We start from the raw sequence: 22,075 nt of genomic DNA on the forward strand, positions 1-22,075 counted from the left end.
TCCCGAGCACTCGATTGGTGGACCGCCGAACGCAACAAACGTGGTATCTCCGCAGCTTACGCCCTCTCATGGGGTGAGCTGAAGGAACTCATGAAGGAGGAATATTGTCCTCCTCACGAAGTCCAGAAGCTAGAAAACGAATTTTGGGAAATCAAGCAAACCGAAGGTGATAATGCGAGCTATACAGCAAGGTTCAAACAGCTTAGCATAATCTGCCCAAGTCAAGTCGACACTCCAAAGAAAGCTATCGCGAAGTATATTCGTGGCTTACCAGAGTGTGTGGGTGATTTTGTCGAAGCTGCAAAACCTACTACCATCGAAGAAGCCTACCGTCTAGCCGCAGAGCTCAACAGCAAACGAGTCGTGGACGGATCCTTCTCCAAGAAGCCTGTCACACGAGCTCATCAAGCAATCATCATCAACTCATCCGACGATCCCTTTGGAGAATCGGTCGATGGTTCATCTGACCGCGCCTCGGAGGATTCTTCCAAGAATCGCTCCGACAATGCCTCCGTTAAATCGTCAGGCGAATCCGAAGACGACACTGCATCAACTCAAGAAGCCCAACCGAGCCGCAAACGAAAGACCGTGAGCCCAGACTCTTCAACAACTGGACTGCCGCAACCCGAACCTCTCCGATCAGTTCCAGTTCAGTCACAACGCGCTTACAATGGATCTCATCCCCTGTGTTTCACATGCACGTATCATCACCCGCTAGAAGCAAAATGTCGCTATTGCGCAAATTGCAACTGGTATGGGCATTATACGTCGCAGTGCCGTACAAGACCGTGACCTGGAAGGAAGTCATCAGCAACCGCCGTCTCCGCAAGTATCCACAACAACGTTATTTTGATCCTAATGTTGTTGTAATAATCCGACTTATTGCTATCATTTCTGGAGCTTATTTCATATATCAACGTGTGTGGATTCTATTTCTCTTACAATCGAGCACTATCTAGACGCTAGCACTATGTACTATATTATGTATTTTATCCCTATAACACTCTTAGAACGAGGTACGGTATACGTGCAAGGGACAACTAATCACGGGTGCACACGGGATTATCTTGGTCAGTGCACGGAGATCGTAGTGAAGTTCTAATGGTGCCATAACGTTTAAAAGCACGGTCAAGGCCGTGTCAACAAAGTGTGACACCAAAGCACGGGGCATAAATAGTAGGGGTGACGCGGGGGTACGCTTTACCATACTACCGAAACTTCGTGAAGAAAGTGCCATGTGGAGTTGGACGTTATTAGACCTATTATACTATTATGGTTAATTTGACACTCTACCATCAATCACAAGGCGTAACAAAACTAAACCGCATCACTGCGAGGCTTCTCGTAAGTCCGCGTACACAAATTGCCACATCGATGAACTTAGGTAAGTTCACCCCGAAGAGCAATTGGAGCAACGCGAGACTGGTCGTAAAGTCTAGAACGCAAATCAATCGCAGTTTTGTCGGATCAATCTCGCAATCAAATCATTCGATAAGTGGCTCGAAATCGCAATCGCAACATGTGTTTGTCTAGAAATCTCTAACGCTAGTTGTTGTCAATTGTGTGAACTTCTATCAGCTGGTGTGGATCGTCTATTGTGGATTCGCTAGACGAGTATCGAGAATCACTCGCCGCCTTCCACTCTTAACGCGCCTCGCACCTAATCCACCAACTCGATACTCTTATCATGGTTCGCTATTACTTATCAATGCACGCATTCTACGTGTCATGTTAGCGCACAAGACCTCGCTTCACGAGACGAAACTAACAAGGTTGAAACATGGTGATGTTTTGACCATATTAGTTGACTTTGTGGAAAAAGGCCGTGTGGGCTAGCCTTAGTACTATTCGTGGTGTAATCAGTTCAATCAATCGTCTATCACTCGCAACGCAACAATCGTCGCTTATCAATCTGTTGAAATCTATTGTCTATCGATGTTCGAATGTTACTTGGAAGTCATCGCAGGTGGTGTAATGTTAGGGTGCATGACATTGCTTCACAAGATAAAACTAATATGGAAACATGGTGTTTGTCATATTAGCAAGTCTTGTGGAAACGTGCCATGCGAACTTCGTGTGGAATCAAATCGAAATCTCATTTACTCGAATCAAAATCGTGTCATTCGTTGCCCAACCAAGCATACCATATCAGCGTTGTGCGACCGGACTACTCGCACCCGCTGCCTACGCTTGGTTTGCATCCAACTTATTTATATTCAAGACTCGGTCTAGCACCCTATCGCTTGAGCCAAGGGAATCGAAATTCTATCTGTGTCTTATCGGCACGCATGACACTGCCTCATGAAACAGAGTTAATATGGGTAAAGCATGGTGGATACGCCGCTGGTACTTCCTATATATAAGTGTTTTAACCATATTAACGAACTTTTGTGGGAAGGTGCCACGTGGGGCCCGATGTAAGTTATTTTTCCATAGTATTAAGGAAAACCTATTTTTATAAAATTTTTACTAAAACCGTTGGACAAATGAAATTCCTTACAACATGGAGAAAACATTGAATCAGTTTGGCTCCGTGCCCAATGAAAATTTCATAAGTCCAATTCTTTTCTTAAAAACCGTTGCAATGACCGACAGGAATCTTCCCGAGAACGAGGGTTCGGCAGTCGAGTTCCGCTCGAACCCACGTTGTAGGAAAGTTTTCTTAAAACTTATTTTTGCCACCTGATTCTTTTAAAATGTAAAATTCAAAACCTGTTACCAAATAACAAAACCCTCCACATAGCGCTGGTGTGGACATCAAAACGGTCGACACCGCGCCATGAGGAGATTTTTCTTAATTAACTTCGGAAATTAATCGAGTATTGGTAAGTTTAAAACGCTATAAAAAAATTGCTTTTTGTATGTGTTATCACTTCTAAGTAATCGAATCGTATGCTCTCTCTATTTTCACTCGCCAAATCGTAATCGATCGCTCGTTATCTAGACGCTATTAATCTCTACTCTCAATCGCATCAACTCTTACGACCCTACTATTGGATTAATTTCGGGACGAAATTTCCTAAAGGAGGGGATACTGTAACAACCCGCACCTTCGTGCGTTGTTACTACTCGATACACTCGTTACGCCTAGCACCGGAGATTCGGATCATAATGTAACTATATCAATTATATCGCTAAATCGAAGTACAATCGAATAATTACGCATATTCTATCGCTATTACAAACCTATTGTTGCATAACACTCGCGACGATGTCGAATAAGGGCCTAAGCTACCCTTCTCGATGAGCGTGAGGTGTCAAAATGTGAGTAATCAACGCTAACGAGGGTTATCGGGTGAGTACTATGACTCTAACCGTCATGACGATGATGGCAATATGAGTAAGTGGTGCCCCGATAATCATTGTGGCACATCACATCGAAGAACGCACTCGAAGGCACGCGTAACTCGATCACCGCACTGAGAATTGGATACATAAATACGTATATACGGCCCTTTTGTGATTAATTATAATAAATAAATTAATAATTATATAAATATATAAAAATATGGCTTAAACCGTCGAAATCGCACCAAAAACGGGATCAAAAGGCTTCCGAACGGATCAATTCGATCAGACTAGTCCAATTGGTCAGACCGGCCCAATCAGATAGGCCAGTCCGATCGGATGGGCCAGTCCGATCGGATGGACCAGCCGATCAGATGGACCAGTCCGATCGAATGGGCCAGCCGATCGACTGGGCCAGCCGATCGACTGGGCCAGCCGATCGACTGGGCCAACCGATCGACTGGGCCAGCCGATCGACTGGGCCAACCGATCGACTGGGCCAACCGATCGACTGGGCCAGCCGATCCAGTCACTGTTTTGCTTTCCTTTCTCCTTCCTTGCCTATAAATACCCCTCCATTCACTCCCAAACACTTGTGTTGCTGCTCCTAACCGACCAAGACGTTCCAGCCCTCAAATCTCTCGATTTCTTCCGATTCTTGTAAGTTTTCAACCCGAATCTTGTACTTTCTTGATCCAAATGCAATCCTTCATCTTTCTACCTTTCAAATCTCAATTTTTAACCGTGAAATCAACGAGTTTGGGGTGTTCTAAGGTGATGTCACCATAAAGTTCTTCAAAGGTGATGTCATCCCATGAAGAACAACTCAGATTCGGATGATTTACATACGATTCTTCATGAATCTCAACCAAATCAATGTTTTTCTAATCAAAGGGCCACGGATTTGGGATGTTCGGATAGAATTCATCACAAAGTTCTTATGAACTTCAAGTGTTGACCTCATATCATCAAGAACAACTCAGATCCAGGGCATTTCCTAAGTAAAATCAAGGTTTTTACATCAGATCTAGTGATAAAATGATCAATTTCGGGTTAAACACGGAAAAACCGACAAAAACGACCAGTTCTGACGAACGGGGTGATTCCCGGCCGTTAAAACAGGTCGGAATTGACGGGATTTCAGTTGCTTAACACCTCATCGTAACATCCTAACCCAAAACGCCGAAAAACGCTCGAAAAATCATCGAAAACAGCCGAACAGGATGGCCAATCGAGTGGCCCAATCGATCGAACAGACCAGTCGATCGAGTGGCCCAATCGATCGAACAGACCAGTCGATCGAGTGGCCCAATCGATCGAACAGACCAGTCGATCGAGTGGCCCATTCGATCGAACAGGCCAATCGATCGAGTGGCCCATTCGATCGAACGGCCCATTCGATCGATCAAGCCGTCCGATCGATCAGGCCCATCCGTCCGATCGATCAGGCCCATCCGTCCGACCGACCAGGCCCACTCGATTGAGTGGCCTGTTCGACTGGGCCAGCCCAATTTCACCATTTTGTCCGATTTTAACCCAATTTTGCCCGATTTCACGCAAATCGATACCGTTTAACGCATAGTAATCTATCACTCACGTAAATTGTCTGAAATCAGGACATTCTCCGGCACCGATTCCGCAAACCTAACCGAATACGCGCTGTGAGTATACTTGACCCCTTTTATCGAATTTTGGGTGTAACATACGTTCCATAAAAACCAAACTTATCAAACGAATGATTTAATTGGACTATTTATCACTTGCGAATAACTGTTTGCATAGATATACGTGATGCTAGTACATGTATGCTAGGACTTATACTCGTGACGTCCCACCAAGACTAGTATAGTACTATTTCGCCCGACGGGGTCTAGTTATGCCATCAAGAGTCGAGCATCGAGGACTTAGCTGGTAGTATCAGTTTTGTGAGTATATATGTCGTGTATTACGTTTATGCATGTGGAAATTCGCAGCACTTTTAATCTATCACACTATCACATATCAAACCTGTATACTCGCCAATACTTTTGTATTGACAAAGTTTTAACGTATGTTGCAGGTTTAGCCGAAGTTTACATCAAATCAAGCTAGGAAGTCTAGAAACTCATCTAAAATCTAGGTTGTCGGATTTGAAATTGTTCGAGAGAACAAGAAATCTGTGATGACTTACGTGATTGTATTGTTTGTTAGTATGGGATGACAAATGTAATAAATATTATCGCAATATAGTTGTTATGGATTCTCTTGAGCAATCTGATTCGCCTAGTGCCGCGCCCCGATGATTCCGCCATCGGTTGGGGTGTGACAGTTACCTTCTCTGGGCATGATAAGGCTATATGTCCCGTTTTCTTGCATATAGGACAAGGCTTATCCTTGTAATGACATTCGCCTTTATGGCCCTTCCCGCAAATTTTGCAACTCGGTGACCCGCCTTTCGTATCAGATTTCCTTGAGCTCTCACTTGTTCGTGCCTTTTTAGTAGGGCTGGGATTTACATCAGGTGCCCTCCGTTCACCCCTTTCGATACTCTTCTTCAGCTCTATTTCCCTCTCCCGAGCAGCATTTATAATCTCGGTAAGGGTCTCGTATTTGGAAGGGGTGATAAACTCCCTATACTCGGCACTCAACATGTTATGATAATAGTATATCTTTTGTTCTTCGTTTGTCACAAGATCATCACAAAACTTCATTTTATCCATAAATGTTGCCGTGATCTTGTCTATGGTCTCATTTTTGTGCCTGAGCTGCATGAATTCTTGCTTGATTTTATTCATAACCGCTTTGGGGCTATGATGCTTCAGAAATGGCGTCTTGAATTCATCCCAAGTCATGATCTTAACAGCTTCAATACCGATCTCTCTCTTCTTGTTATCCCACCAATCTTTTGCTTGATTTCTTAGTTGACCCGTACCATAGGCTACATAGTCATTTACATCACAGTGGGTTCTCTCGAATACCCCTTCGATATCACTTAGCCATCTTTGGCACACTATTGGGTCAACCTCCCCATTGTATATCGGTGGTTTACAAGCCATGAATTCCTTGTATGAACAAGGTTTCCGTCCTCCATGTTTTTCCTTTTCAAGTTTTGAGTCGTCTTCTAATTTCTTGATTCTATCTTCTACCATTGACAGAACTGTGTTTTGGATTCTATCAATGAAGCCTGTCAGACTGTTTTCGATTGCCTTTCCAACCTCTTCGGCAATCGCCTCCCTGACTTGTTCGGTGACTCTTGGCACCGCATCATCATTACCTTTATCAGCCATCTTCGTTTCTGAAATGTTTACACAAATTGTTAAAACATTTCATTTTTAACACATGCTGTTCTTGTTTGATTCTATCAAGTTCATAACTTGATTTGATCGTTCTTGCTGTTGGTTCAATCAAGTTCACAACTTGATTTGATCGTTCTTGCTGTTGGTTCAATCAAGTTCACAACTTGATTTGATTGTTCTTGCTGTTGGTTCAATCAAGTTCACAACTTGATTTGATTGTTCTTGCTGTTGGTTCAATCAAGTTCACAACTTGATTTGATTGTTCTTGCTGTTGGTTCAATCAAGTTCACAACTTGATTTGATTGTTCTTGTTGTTGGTTCAATCAAGTTCACAACTTGATTTGATTGTTCTTGCTGTTGGTTGAGCTTACTTGCTCTTTTCATGCATATCTGTTCATTTCTCGTTCTTTACGTAATATAAGATTTATTAACTAAGATTAGTTCTTACCGGATGGTCGATCAAGCTTGAACCGAACACTCATTGACAACCTGAGGCTCTGATTACCAACTTGTTACACCCTTATATTTATACTAGAATTTAATAACTATTTTATACCAAAAGACGTTAAAATAACTTAAGTTTCAAAACTTTTACTAGTTAGCCTACTAAAAACAAAAGTAGAACGCAATATTGTTGTTTAAGACTTTGATTACAACAAAAGAAACACTGTTTAACAAGTTCAACATAGCGGAAGCTTCGAAGTGGAGTGTTCGGTTCATTCGTCTTGTCGCTTGATCGCCATCCATGACTTCTAATTACCTAAGACTCAACAATTAGATCGTTAGTTCTTGATGTTTAAGAATGATAAGGTTTTAAGACTTAACACCCCATTAAAAAGAATAAGAATATAAAAGTGTTCCAGGCTCCACCGTAATTTACGGTACCACCGTAAATTACGGTGAGTGCTGGTAATTCCTGGTTGCACCGTAACACAGGAGAAAACCACCGTAAATCAAAACCCTCTACCGTAAATTACGGTGACACCGTAATTTACGGTAGCACCTGGGAATTTATGTTTTTGTTTGGTTTGAGCATTTCAACCAAACTTCCAACTTTCGGGTTTCAACATTCTGCATTATCAATGTAGTAAAGGTCTAATATTTCTAGTACATCATACTATAGCCACTACATACATCAATTTATCATGTTCGGAATATAAATCATGTTTACTTGATTATTTGACCCGTTTGGCTTGCCTACGGAATTTCCTTCCTTCATGGCAACTACCAACGAGCTAAATTCGTTATTCATGCTAGTATTCGAATACGACAACGCCTTCGCTCCAATCCAATTTAACTAGAAACTTTGATAAACAACTACAACGATCTAAAATTTACATAATGTAACGAGACATGTTACATACCTTGGCGCACACCCTTCAGTCGAGAATCACCACCGGCTTGTCCGCTCGATGTCCCGGAATCTTGTCCTATAGAGTTCATTTACAAGACATGTTTAGAACCCTCTTAGACATCATTTCGCATAATATACCGAAACATCGTAATTAAGCGTTTAAGCTTCAAATTTCTATTTGTCAACCTTCTTTGAGGCATTTCCACAAACATCTAAAGGGCATAATTTCTATATTATTCATCTTCATGTTTGTGGATTGCTTAGTGGTTGACTTAACTTCAATTAAGCCATCATATATCATGTAACATCACATCTTTTCTGGAACTATCTTCTAAAGTCGAATTTTACTAGTATAACCACTAAGAACCCTAAAATTCATCATCATCTTGTAAAACCCACAACCCACCTTCAAGGTGTTCATGGAGTTTTCCAAATTGGGTCATGATTTCACATGTAATTGGTTGAGTCTAACCTCTAAACACCAAATAGATTCTAAACTAACCAAATAACACTCATGCAACATCAAATTTCCAGATTTCACAATATCATGAGAATTTCAAGCAAAGAATTAACACAAGTTTTTACATACCTTGGAATCCTCTCGTGATGAGGATTACTAATCTATGTTTAGATTTTGTTTTTGATCAGATTTGAGCCTTCAATTTGATGTTTTAGTGAGTTTAGGGTTTTGGAATGGGGGTGTCGCCCCCTTCTGCTTTCTTGATCGACCAACACTCCAAAATTTGGAGTGTTTGGTTACTAATTGTTATTTAGTTTCAACTTTTGACAATTCCAGCCCCTCAACTTTGCTCTACACATTATTTAGTAGGTTTTAACCTTTCATGGGTTATTTCTAGTCTATCAATTAACTAGGTTAAAAGTTTCTAGTTAGTAAACTCCCGTTTATTAATAATTTATAATTTTTAACAATAAGTTTTATATTTTCGGGGTGTTACACATGCATAGCCTTGTGTCCTTTGGAAGCTCACCGTCCCGTCTTCCGCCTCATAAAGTAAGTTCATGGCTCGGCAAATGTGGTAGTCAACTCGTCCCGACCATGGACTCCTTTCAAAGGACCTTGGAATTCTCGTGAAATGCTTGAAAAGACGGTACACCCATCCCCCGAAGAAGATAGGCGTTGGAGCGTGAGCAAGGCGATTGAGGTGCATGTTTCGTAACAAGAGATATGGAACATCGAGAGGCTTCCGGTTGTGGATGCAGTGAAGGACAACCAAATCTTTCAACCCTACAACGCCACTACTGTCGTGACGTTGGTTTAGCGAGTAGGTGAGGAGCCTGTGAATGTAGCGGTAGAGCGGGTCCCTCAGTTTGGTACTCTTGGTGCTACTAGGGTTGTAGATTCCTTCACCGATTTGAGCCCATGCGGCTTGACGTTCATTTACATCCAAGTCTCGTAATCCCCCGGTATTTTCCTCATTCCCCGATTCCTCTTCCCCGTACAGTCCTATTACAGCTCCAAACTGTGCCATGGAGATCGAGTACCTTGTCCCGCCACACCGAAATGCAACCCCTTCATTGTCAAACGGGTCACACCTCGAGGTGAAAGTGAAAGTACTGTAGAACTCCATGGTGCATTGATGCACCGACCGAAGCCGAGTGTTCAATGCAACTGCTAGTGGCCCTGTCACGATGTTGTTGAATCGGTCTAGCTGGTTCACCATGGTTAACAGGTCCGTGCATGCTCGCCTAGGGTACTCTTCAGGTCTTGTTTGGAGTATCTCATATCGTGCCCTAGCATCGAGTTCGCTTGCGTTGAACCTTGTGAACTTTGACATCTGAAAGAATACACCAAAAGTTAGTACGAAACAAAGAAATTTTAAAAGAAACTGCAAACAGTGGGCTGGACACGGGGCCGTGCCCCGTGTTCAGTGAGCACGGCCCCGTGTCCAGGCGTCTGTAACCCAAAAACTTCATTTTTCGTTCCGGTTCCGAAAACCTGAAAATTTTTAGCCCAATAGTTGCGGTTTCCCCCGAAAATGAAACCCTAAGTGTCGTTTTTCCCAAAACAAACCGTTTACCCTTCCAATTTCGTCTTTTTCGGTTCAAAAACAAGGGTTTGGGGTTTTAGTAGGAAATCGAACGAATCTATCAACAATACATGTTTATTTACTTTCTACTACACTAATCTAAACTACTACTAACATATTGCATCAAAAATTTGAAGTTCGATCCGGATGAACACGAAGAACCCTAGATTTTTCCCCAATTTTTGATGTTTTAACTACATGCAAGTAACTAATCTAACTACTAAAGATGATAGAATCATACCTTGATGTTGTTAAACGTGGTAGTGACGTCGGAAATATGCGGAAAATCGCCTGGAACCAGAGCGTTTTCGGCAAAACGGGGCGTGTGGAATGAGGTAACTGTTGTGAAAAGAGGGTTTTATCCCGACAGTCGCCTCGACACGGCCCCGTGTCCAGCGGACACGGCCTCGTGCCGAGCGAAGTTTTTAATTTTTTTTTTTTTTGTGTTCGTGTGCATGCCCCTTTTTTCCGAAAATGGTTAGAAGACTTACCGGTTGTTTTTGACGTACACTTGCTTGTTCGTAACATGTCAGCTACGATGTTGAGTTTATTCGTTAACCGTTTGAAGCGAGATCTCCTCTTCCTCATCCTCAATGGATCCTCGGTAGAGTTTTAGCAGTTGGCCATTGACTTTAAATGGTATCCCATTTCGAGCTTTAATTTCTACTGCACCGTGAGGAAAAACATGGGTGACGGAAAAAGGCCCTGACCACCTAGATTTTAGTTTACCAGGAAATAATCGAAGTCGTGAATTAAACAATAGAACTTGATCTCCTACCCGAAATTCATTAGACTTAATGTATTTATCATGTAAATTTTTCATTCTTTCCTTATAAATTTCGGAGTTAGAATATGCATAATTCCTTAGTTCGTCTAATTCATTCATTTGACAAAATCGATTTTTACCGGCAATTTCTAAGTCTAAGTTTACATTTTTTATTGCCCAGTAGGCTCTGTGAGCTATTTCTACTGGCAAGTGACAACTCTTTCCATAGACGAGCTTATATGGGGTCGTGCCTATAGTGGTTTTATAAGCAGTTCGAAAGGCCCATAAAGCATCATCTAATTTGTCGGCCCATTCCTTTTTATTTAGTCCTACGGTTTTTTCAAGTATTCGTTTTAAACCTCGATTAGTCACTTCGGCTTGCCCATTTGTTTGAGGGTGATATGCTGTAGAGACCCGGTGATAGACCCCATACCTTGTTAATATTTTTTCGAGTTGATGATTGCAAAAATGGATGCCCCTATCACTTATCAAAGCTTTTGGTGTTCCGAAACGAGAAAATAATTTTTTCAGAAATTTTATAACTACTCTTCCATCATTTGTTGGAAGAGCTTCGGCCTCCGCCCATTTAGACAAATAATCGACTGCCACAAGTATATATTTGTTTCCTTTTGACGGTGGGAAAGGTCCCATGAAATCGAGTCCCCACACATCAAAGATTTCACAAACGAGAATGCCATTTTGGGGCATTTCGTTTTTGGAAGAAATATTACCTGATCTTTGGCAAGCATCACATGTCTTTACAAGGTTTTCTGCATCCTTGTAAATGGTTGGCCAATAAAACCCTGAATCAAATACCTTTCGTGCGGTACTCGCGGCACCATGATGTCCTCCGTATGGACCTTCATGACAGTGACGGAGAATTCTTCGTGCTTCATTACCATGGACACACCTTCGGATGAGCTGGTCGGCACATATTTTGAAAATATGAGGATCTTCCAAAAAGTAATGCTTTACATCAGCAAAGAATTTCTTTCTTTGATGATGCGACCATCCTTTTGTGACTATACCGCTAGCTAGATAATTAGCATAGTCGGCATACCATGGCTCTTGTCGACTCTCCATCATCTCCAAGGATTCGGTGGGAAATTTTTCGTTGATTTGTTCGTCCCTGGTCGCTTCCAAAGTTGGGTCGTCTAGGCGCGAGAGATGATCTGTAGCAGTGTTTTCTGCTCCTCTTTTGTCCTTGATTTCGATGTCGAATTCTTGGAGGAGTAGAATCCATCTGATCAAACAGGGTTTTGCATCTTGTTTCTTGAAGAGGTACCTGATGGCTGCATGGTCTGTATAGACTACAGTTTTAGAAAGAACAAGGTAAGAACGGAATTTATCAAAAGCAAACACCACTGCTAGTAATTCCTTTTCTGTAGTTGTATAATTTTCTTGTGCATCATTAAGCGTTTTACTAGCATAATAGATTAGGTGGAAATGCTTTTCTTTTCTTTGTCCCAAGACTGCTCCAACGGCAAAGTCACTTGCATCACACATGATTTCGAAAGGAAATTTCCAATCGGGCGCTATCATGATAGGTGCATTGACTAGCATTTCTTTGAGGGTTAGAAATGCTTGATTGCATTCCTTGTCAAAGATGAAAGGTGCATCTTTTTCAAGTAATTTTGTTAGAGGTCTTGAAATTTTTGAAAAGTCCTTGATAAACATTCTATAAAATCCGGCATGCCCTAAGAAACTTCTAATTGCTCTTACGGAGGATGGTGGAGGTAATCGAGAAATAGTTTCTATTTTTGCTCGATCAACTTCCATTCCTTCGCTTGAGATTTTGTGACCGGGTACTATTCCCTCCGTTACCATGAAATGGCATTTTTCCCAGTTAAGGGCGAGGTTAGTTTCCTCACATCGGGATAGCATTCGTTCAAGATTATCGAGGCATTGGTCATATGAGTCTCCAAAGATGGAAAAGTCGTCCATGAAGACTTCCATTGTCTTTTCTATCATATCATGGAAAATGGCTACCATACAACGTTGGAATGTTGCAGGTGCATTACATAGACCGAATGGCATGCGTCGATATGCGAAAGTTCCGTAGGGACATGTGAAAGTTGTTTTCTCTTGGTCTTCTGGTGCTATCGGTATTTGAAAGTAACCTGAAAAACCATCTAAGAAACAATAAAATTTATGACCGGATAGTCGTTCTAACATTTGATCAATGAAAGGCAAAGGAAAGTGGTCTTTCCTTGTTGCTTCATTGAATCGCCTATAATCTATACAAACTCTCCATCCTGTGACGGTTCTTGTTGGTATTAACTCATTTTTCTCATTAGTTATTACCGTCATACCTCCTTTCTTTGGGACTACCTGGACGGGACTTACCCACGGACTATCGGAGATAGGGTAGATTAGTCCGGCGTCAAGCAGCTTGATGACTTCATTTTTAACCACTTCTTGCACATTAGGATTCATTCTTCGTTGTGGTTGAATTACTGTTTTGTAGTCATCATTCATTAAAATTTTGTGCGTGCACATGGAAGGGCTTATTCCTTTTATATCTACAAGCTTCCAAGAGATTGCGTTTTTGTGTTTTTAAGTAGATTAACTAATTTCTCTTTTTCTATGTTACTTAATTTAGAAGAAATAATTACAGGTAAACCACCATCTTTGTCTAGAAAAGCATATTCCAAACCTTTAGGAAGTTCTTTGAGCTCAATGGGTGGGTCTTTAGAAGACACCTTATTTTGTGGCTCATCTAGATCAAGAACCTTAAAGGTTTGTTCTATGGCGATCTCTTCTTCAACAAAGTGGTCATCTTCTTTAGTTGTATCGGGTGGTTCTGCTTCATCTTCAATTAGGGGGTCATTATTGCCGAAAGGATATTTCATTGAACGCTCAAGATCTATGCTCCTTTTGAATGCCCCTAACTGAAGAGGTAGATTGTTGAATTTCCGGTTTTTCAAAGCCTTATGAGTTTGTACAAAAGGTTTTCCCAAGACTAGAGGGGCGTCATCAAGGATGACGAAGTCGGTTGGGATTACCATTTGATTTGTGTGAACCAAAACATCTTCAACTACACCGATTGATCTTATCACTTTTCGATCGGATAGAAAAATGGGTATTTGAAGTGGAGTAAAGTCACTAATACTTAATTTTTCAAAAATATAGTTAGGCATTATGTTAACACAAAGATCTTTGTCAATGGTGATATTACTAATAAATGAATTTTGAAAGAAACACGGAACCGGTGTAATGTTAATTTCAAAAGGATCTTCTTTTATTAGCGAAGTTTGATCATTAGTTAACTTAACACTCACTATTTCTTTGATTTTAGCACTAGTGTTCAACTCTTTTAAAAACTTGGCATGAGGGGTTACTAAACAATGATTTTCGAAAGTAGGTGACAAGAGGTTAATTTCTTCAAAATTAGACTCTTCTTGTATTTTAACATTATCGGACTCACTATTTTCATTGTTTAACTCATGTGTCGGTTTTTCACTTTCTTGTTCTTCCATTTTTACATTTTCAACTACCTCTACGTTATTATTACAATTTAATTCTTCTCTTGCGCGGGATTCCTCTTCCCTTGCGCGAGATTCTTTCATGTAACGTTCTTTCATGTAACATTCGATAGTTTTAATGTGTTCTAATATCCTATTGGTCACTTCGGTGAGAGAAAAAGAATTTGGATCCTCAAAGCTTGAATCCGGTTGTTCGATCCTTGGCTCCTCATAGTACTCATATGAAGTAGATGGTTCACACCATTGTTCTTCATTGTAAGTATATGATGGATAAGGGTCGAAATTTTGTTCTTCATAGTACTCATATGAGGTGGGTTGTTCACGCCATGGTTCCTCATAATAAGAGTATGAAGGTGGTGGTTCATATCTTGAATCTTCAAAGTATGAGTATGAGGGCTCATACCTTGGTTCATCCAAATATGAGTATGAGGGAGGAGGTTCATACCTTTGGTCTTCACAGGATGTGTATGAAGTTGATGGCTCGTACCTGGGCTCCTCATAGTGGTTGTATGAATTGGATGGTTGATATGAGTTATTATATTGAACCGAGCGTGCGTTACGACAATTAGTGCAATAATTACCCCTATAATCATCCTCATCATAGGTGTAGTTGTATCCTCTTGAGTATTGATCCATAAGAATCACTCAACAGACTACAACTGAGTCTCGGGACCAGAAAACAAAAATAAAATGGAAACAGAAGCTGGACACGGCCCCGTGTCTGGTGAACACGGCCCCGTGTTCAGGGTCTGTATCTGGGCGTTTTAGTTAAAGTTACTGGTCACGTTGGACACGGGGGCGTGTTCAGTAAGCACGGCCCCGTGTTCAGACTCTGTATCTGGGTATCTAACTAAAAATATGCAGCACGGGGGCGTGTTCAGTGAGCACGGCCCCGTGTTCAGGCTACTGTAAATGCAAACTAAACTAAAATGCAGAAAAATGTGCGCGCGTTTTGAAAAGGTTTTGAAAAACTGATTAGGCCGTCGATTTTAAGCTTTCTTAAAATCCTTGTGTCCCCGGCAACGGCGCCAAAAACTTGATGCGTGTGTAGTGTGTATATAATTTAGATATATAATTAAGCCCTTTTTACACCATTAGCCAAGTTTTAAATTTATAAAACACGATATTTACTAACACTAAACACACATATGGGCAAGTGCACCCATCGTGGACGTAGTATAGTGTTGGTAAGATACCGAGGTCGTCCAAGGACACAAGAGCTTTTAATACCGGTTTATCCTCAACGTCTAATCAAATCAAAAAGTGAGAAAAATGTTTTTAAGCTAAGAAAATAAAAACTAACTAAATGCTGAAAAATAAAATAAAAATAAAAACAGAGAGACAAGATGAATCACTTGGATCCGACTCGTGTATTAGTATAACCTTTGATTATTTTCGCACTTTTGCACTTGTTTAAGAGATTATCTTAGTTATTGTAGTAGGCCCCTCTTTTGAAGGCGACGTTACCCTCAACCCAGTAGTTTGAGTCAGCAAGGATACAATCCTAAAGGGTTGGATTATTGGAAAATAATGAATTAAGTTATTAATGCAAATTATGGTAGGCCCTGCTTTTGGCGGTGACGTTACCCTCGACTAAGTAGTCTGAGTCAGCAGGGATACAGTCCTAAATAGTCGGGTTATAGTATTAATAGTAGTTAACTTATGAGGGGGTCAAAGAGTTTGGATCCCCGCCATCCAATACCTATGGGTATTGAAGGAGATCCTACTAAATTTGACCCAGGTCCCTTGCAGGACCTCTAAACGCTGAACAAGGGCAAGACCCTTACCAAACCGTTCCCTTAACCCCTGACCAGGTAGCCAACATACCTCCATATAGACCGTAGAGATATGAATGGTGAAAATCTTTTATTTTATATAGATAGTAAAATAATGCCAAGACACCACGGACAAACGATAAGGAAAGATCACCTTCAACATAAGCAACTAGTTATTAAAGTCATTAATACAAAACCAAATAAAAAGTGCAAAAGATTAAAAATAAAAAGTATTATACTAAACACTTGTCTTCACCAAGTGATGTAACAGACTTAGGCAAACATGGCCTTGATTGTCAAGAACTCTTACGATCAATCTTGGATCCCGAGACGACTCACACACTCTACGATGGACAATGGATGATGGTGGTGGATGATGGTGTTATGGTGGTGGTGGGTGGTGGATGAAGTGTGAGAGAGGTGGTGTGCCAAGGGATGAGATGGAATGAAACCAAGCACTCCTATTTATAGGCTGAACAGAAGGCTGGGCACGGCCCCGTGTCCGCTGGACACGACCCCGTGCCCGTCTGACACTCTCTCTCCTCATTAATTGTAATTCGCAATTACAATTAATGCGCCTGCTGTACTTTCACCACGCCACGTGCTCACTGGACACGGCCCCGTGGTGGGCAGTAGAAGCTTCTACAGGTTTGTCTTTTCTACTGCTTCTTGGGCACGGCCCCGTGCTGGCTGAGCACGGGGCGTGTTCAGGCTTCTGTTTTCTCTTCTTTGCTTTGGAGGATGCCGTTGAGGGTTCGGGCAGTCTACTTTTATTCCTTTTCTTGTATTTATGCTAGAATTGGTTGCCTTTTTGCTTCTTTTGTTAATTTGAGCTCATTTCATCCTGAAAATACAAAAGGAAGACAAAAACACTCTTTTTCTAACATTAGTACTTAAAAAGGGTTAGTTTTATGCCTTAATTGATGTGATTTATATGTTGCATTTTACACACATCACGAAACCACATTTTATCCAATCCTCTGATTTAGGTCCGTTTATTAACGCAGTTACCTATATTAGGTGCCGTTTGATTCCGTGATCTTTCTAGCATTGCTTGGTGGTTATCTAAAGACTATTGAGCAATCTCAAGTGAGTACATAGACCCCTCTTTTTACTGTTTTTCAAAGGTTTTGGGGTGAAACACATGTGCCTACTTGTTACTTTCGTACTTTCATGTTTTCATATCATATGCTTGTTATGTTCATTAGTACACATATAGTACATGATTTCATTATGTTTTTGCTAAATATGTCCATTTAGTGCATACTTAGTACACTGTTTTACATTGCATTTCTGTTGCATATGTTCTCGTAGCATATGGACACATTGTTTTACATTTCTACCTTGTATGTTCACTTAGCATACTAGGTACATTGTTTTCATAAAACATGCTTACATTTGGTATAACATTTGGTTTGTTTAACGAAACTAATACATTCATTAACACCGATCATGCCGCTCGGTAGTAGGTAGTGGTACCATAGGACTTGACAACTCCCATTCCTAAAATCCTAGGTTTGTTTGGGTGGAAGGAATGACCGAATCCGAAAACATTTTTGATAACCTTTACTCTAAGGTTATCCTACAGTCTCAAGGCTTGGATGTAGACGTTTAACATTACCGCATAGATGTTTGTATCAGTAAAGCATGCATTATTTTACAAAACATAACTTTTGATTAAAATTTATCAAATGCATTGTTTTGTACATTTCATTCTTATAGGGTTGAGTAAATGCTTTTAAATCAATAAATGCTTTTATTCACTATACATTACATTTGTTTACACAATAACATTTCAACATTTGTTTGAATATTACATTTTGGTGGTTTGTTTGGTAACTGATTTAAATAACGAGGCGTGTGTAATAAGATAAAAGCATGGTGGATACGCCGCTGGTACTTCCTATATATAAGTGCTTTTATGGTACTACATATCGTAGCGTTGTTTAAACCATTTCAAGTTTGACATAATACATTTTACACTTATAACATATTTTCAAGAAACATTGTTTTACAATCAACACATTTTATACAAACTCATTTTGCTTGTTCATTTGTTTATCTGTGCATCTTTCTTTTATATCATCTGATTTCTTGTCACTGTTTATATAATTTATAAAAGAAAACATTTTTACAAGGTTCATGATTTACTTTTGACAAACATTTTCTTTAAACTTACAAGTCATGAACCCTAAATCAATAAAACCTATGTATCTCACAGGCATTTTTATGCTGACGTACCTATTTTCACATGTGTTTTCAGGAGATGATGCATAGGATTGAGCAAGATACACTTAGGTGGACTTGGGCCTTAGTGACAGTAAAAGATGCAAGACTTGTTAATTATGTTGTGTATTTCTTTTTTTAAGACATTGTAACCTCTATCAATTCAATAAAACAAAACTTAAATTTTCCATGTGTTATGAAACAATGATTCTGTTACAACACTCCCCGACGTTTCCGCCACGTTTTGTTGTTTTTCGTGGTCGGGGAGTGACATGTATTTATAAAATCAGACCGCATAGCTCTTTTACATATAACCTCGGACAGCATATATAATTCGGAAGAGTTATCTTAACTCAGACCAAGTGAACAACTTCGGACTCACACATTAACTTGGACCATAATACAATTTCGGTACCCAAATAAACTCTGAACTAAGTAACGAGAACTCGGACAACTTATTATCATCATCAACTTGGAATATATAATAATTCCAATAACCCGGACTTTGCGACTTCACAAAGTCGGACCACTTACTTTCGGACTAACAATTAACTTTGGATTAACAAAACCAAAATCGCAGTTTTCAATGTAACAGTTACAGTATGATCAAACCCTAATCTCAACAATGCTAAGCAGCAAATCAACACATTAATAGTTCTAATATATCAATAACACCTCTAACATCTGACAAAACAATTACGCATTCATACATAAGCAATTACACATTCTTACACAAACAATCACACAGTCATTCAAGCATGATTAACTAAACACAGAACAATTGTTTAGATATCTAGGGTTTTGCATGGAAACAAAAGAACAAAGTTATCAACATATAACACAAAACACTTACTTTATATTTAATCTAGTGTTTGTTCTTGATGGGTTGAAAGATCAGAGAGTAGATGATTGTGTGTGAGATTTGTGTAGCCAAAATGATTAGAGAAAACCAACTACCGTATGATGAGATTATGAGGAGTTTTAGGGTTGCAATAATTTATTAGAGTTTCTTAATTAACCTTAACACACCCTTAACTATATACTTTTACACAAAAAAACACATAACATATTGCAGTTACCATTCCATGTCCTGTTTGTTTACAATGTGGGAATGGAATGAATTATTATTGTGTATTGTTTGATAGGCAAGAAAAACGAAGGAATAAAATTGTGACAACCGGTAATTAACGGCTTCTAATTATACAATTAACAAACGTTTAGGCTATAAAAAATAGTGTTTAAGGCACAAATTAACTTAATTAGGCTCTTGCTATGCCTAGGAGCGCTGATCGGACGTTACAGTGCGCTTATGAGGATTTTCGTGAAATCTACTGAATATTAAGCGATAACGAACTGACACCGTACAAACTACTAACAACGCCGACAAATACGAAGTTTATACGTATAACTTATAGTTATGAATGTGGTTTTGCAAAATATTATCCTTTCGAACGACACAAAGCGCAAACATGAACGAAAAGTGCGGAAACAATAACGCGCCGACAATCAACGATGAAACGGAAGCACCGGACTTAAATTTCCGTCTCGATATTAATATATTATGATATATTTAGCTTTGTTTTAAATTTTACTAACCGTAGTTAAAAACGAATTGAAAAACGGGTTAGAAACGACAGACTGAACATTTTACGCATTTTAACGCGACGACTATCATACGCGTCTAAATATGATATACTACACATTTTTAGCGCTTCGGTTCCAAAAACTTTATTTTACGACGTTATACAAAGTTCGGGATTCGAAAACGGGCTTCGGAGAAAATTGATGGGAACCCTCTTCTGCCGAGACGAGGTATTGTCCAGAAAGATCAAAATCCAAAACGCATCAGTGCTAAAACCCTAACTCTCTCTCCTTTAGGCGATTTTTTGCTCATCTCTATGAATCCTTCAGTTTTTCTTTGTAATCTTATGTATAACAGTCTGTGATTAGTGTTTTGTTTTCAAAACATTATAACGAATCTGTTAGCATTTGTGATCGATCCAAAACTAGGGTTTTTCTTGTTCTTTCAAATCGCTGCCCTAGAAAACTTATTCGATTCTCTGATTTATTACCCTGGTTGTTATTGATTGCGGTTAGCTGTGACTAATTTAGCTAGATTGATAACTCTGGGTTAATCGATTAAGGGTTGAGATTGGTTTTTAGGGTTTAAAGGATTAGGGTTTTGTTTCTTTTTGAATTTCGTTGCCGGTTGCGGCTTTAGGGTTCTCGGTATACGGGTGCATGGTTTGTTTTCTTTTGGTTTTACGAGAGAGTTGCTGCTGTTGTCATGAGTGATCGGTCTAAGCCGTTGCAGGAGGCTGCCACTCCGGGGACGGATGAGAAAACACCACCGGTTCGTGGTATTGGGTTGAGAGTGACAAACATTGAGGGTAATAATCGGATTCCGAGACGAGGTATGTATTCAACTAATAATACTTCGGTTATTGATGGTTTGATTGAGATATCTAAGCCGGTAGAGTTGAATGCTGATCCTGCATGTGGAGTGAATTTTGTATCGGCTATGGGGGCGCCCCATGCAAACCCTAATTCGGCTGGTAAAGGGGTCACATTCAATCCGGTTGATTCTAGGGTTGCTCATGTTGTTCAGGGTTCTTGTAATGGTCAGAGTAGTAGTTCTACACCGAAGTCTTATGCGGATTCGGTTGCGGCTAGTAGTGGGCAGAAAGTTAATTTCCGTTCGTTGGCGAGTCCGGCTGTGCATGAAGGATGTGACATCGTGCTACCCAAAGAATCTGTCCGTACTGTTCAGGAGAAGTTGTCTAATACTATTTACGGGTATTTTTTGGGGGACAGGGTTGCTTTCCCGGTTGTTGACTATTATGTTAAAGTTAATTGGAAGAAATATGGTCTACAGAAAACGATGATGAATGCTAATGGCTTTTTCTTCTTTAAGTTTAATGATGAAGGTGGGATGTTGAATGTTCTCAAGGATGGTCCGTGGATTATCAGGTCGCAACCGCTGTTTCTTAACACATGGACCCCCACGACCAAATTAGAAAAGAAAGAAGTTAAGAATGTGCAGGTTTGGGTTAAAATTCATGAGGTTCTGATTGCGGCATACACGGAAGATGGTCTTAGTCTGATAGCTACAACAATCGGGGAGCCTAAAATGCTGGATTCTTTTACAACTTCTATGTGTACCGATTTGTGGGGTCGTAGCAGCTATGCTAGAGCGTTGGTGGAAATTTCAGCTGATAAGGAGTTTCGTGAAGAGATTACTATGGCGATACCTGAACCGGAAGGGGAGGGTTTTATTAAAGAAACTATGTATGTGGAGTATGAATGGTGTCCGCACCGTTGCCCCACATGTTGTGTCTTTGGTCATACGGCTGATTTGTGCCCAAAAAGACCGGTGAAAACTACTAGGAATGATGTGCCGAATCGTATTATTCTAAAGAATACGCATATGAAAAAGGTTCCGATTGTTGATCAGGATGGGTATACTGAAGTTCATGGTAAGAAAGTTGCTAGAAAACAGGGTATTCCGGTGAATAAACAGAAAAGCAAATTTGAATATCGTCCGGTTGCCCCAAAACCTCAGCTGAAAGGTAATATTGGGTCTACTTCGGTGCCAATTAAAGTGAGCAACCCTTTTGATGTGTTAAACCAAGTTGATTCGGGAGAAGGTACGAGAAAGAAATCCTCGGGTTCGGCCCTGGAGGATTCGGATAATGAAGTTGAAGAAGTTTACAACGAAATGGATGAGTTCATTCTGCAAGGGACGTGTAAAATTCAGAGCAAAAAAGGGGCAAGCACTCCTTCTCAGGTAGTTGCTGATGATTAGTCTCGCGGTTTGGAACATAAGGGGGTTGAACCGCCCGCTTAAACAAATGGAGG

The sequence above is a fragment of the Helianthus annuus genome, chromosome 5, assembly GCF_002127325.2.
Source record: "Helianthus annuus cultivar XRQ/B chromosome 5, HanXRQr2.0-SUNRISE, whole genome shotgun sequence".
NCBI lineage: Eukaryota > Viridiplantae > Streptophyta > Magnoliopsida > Asterales > Asteraceae > Helianthus > Helianthus annuus.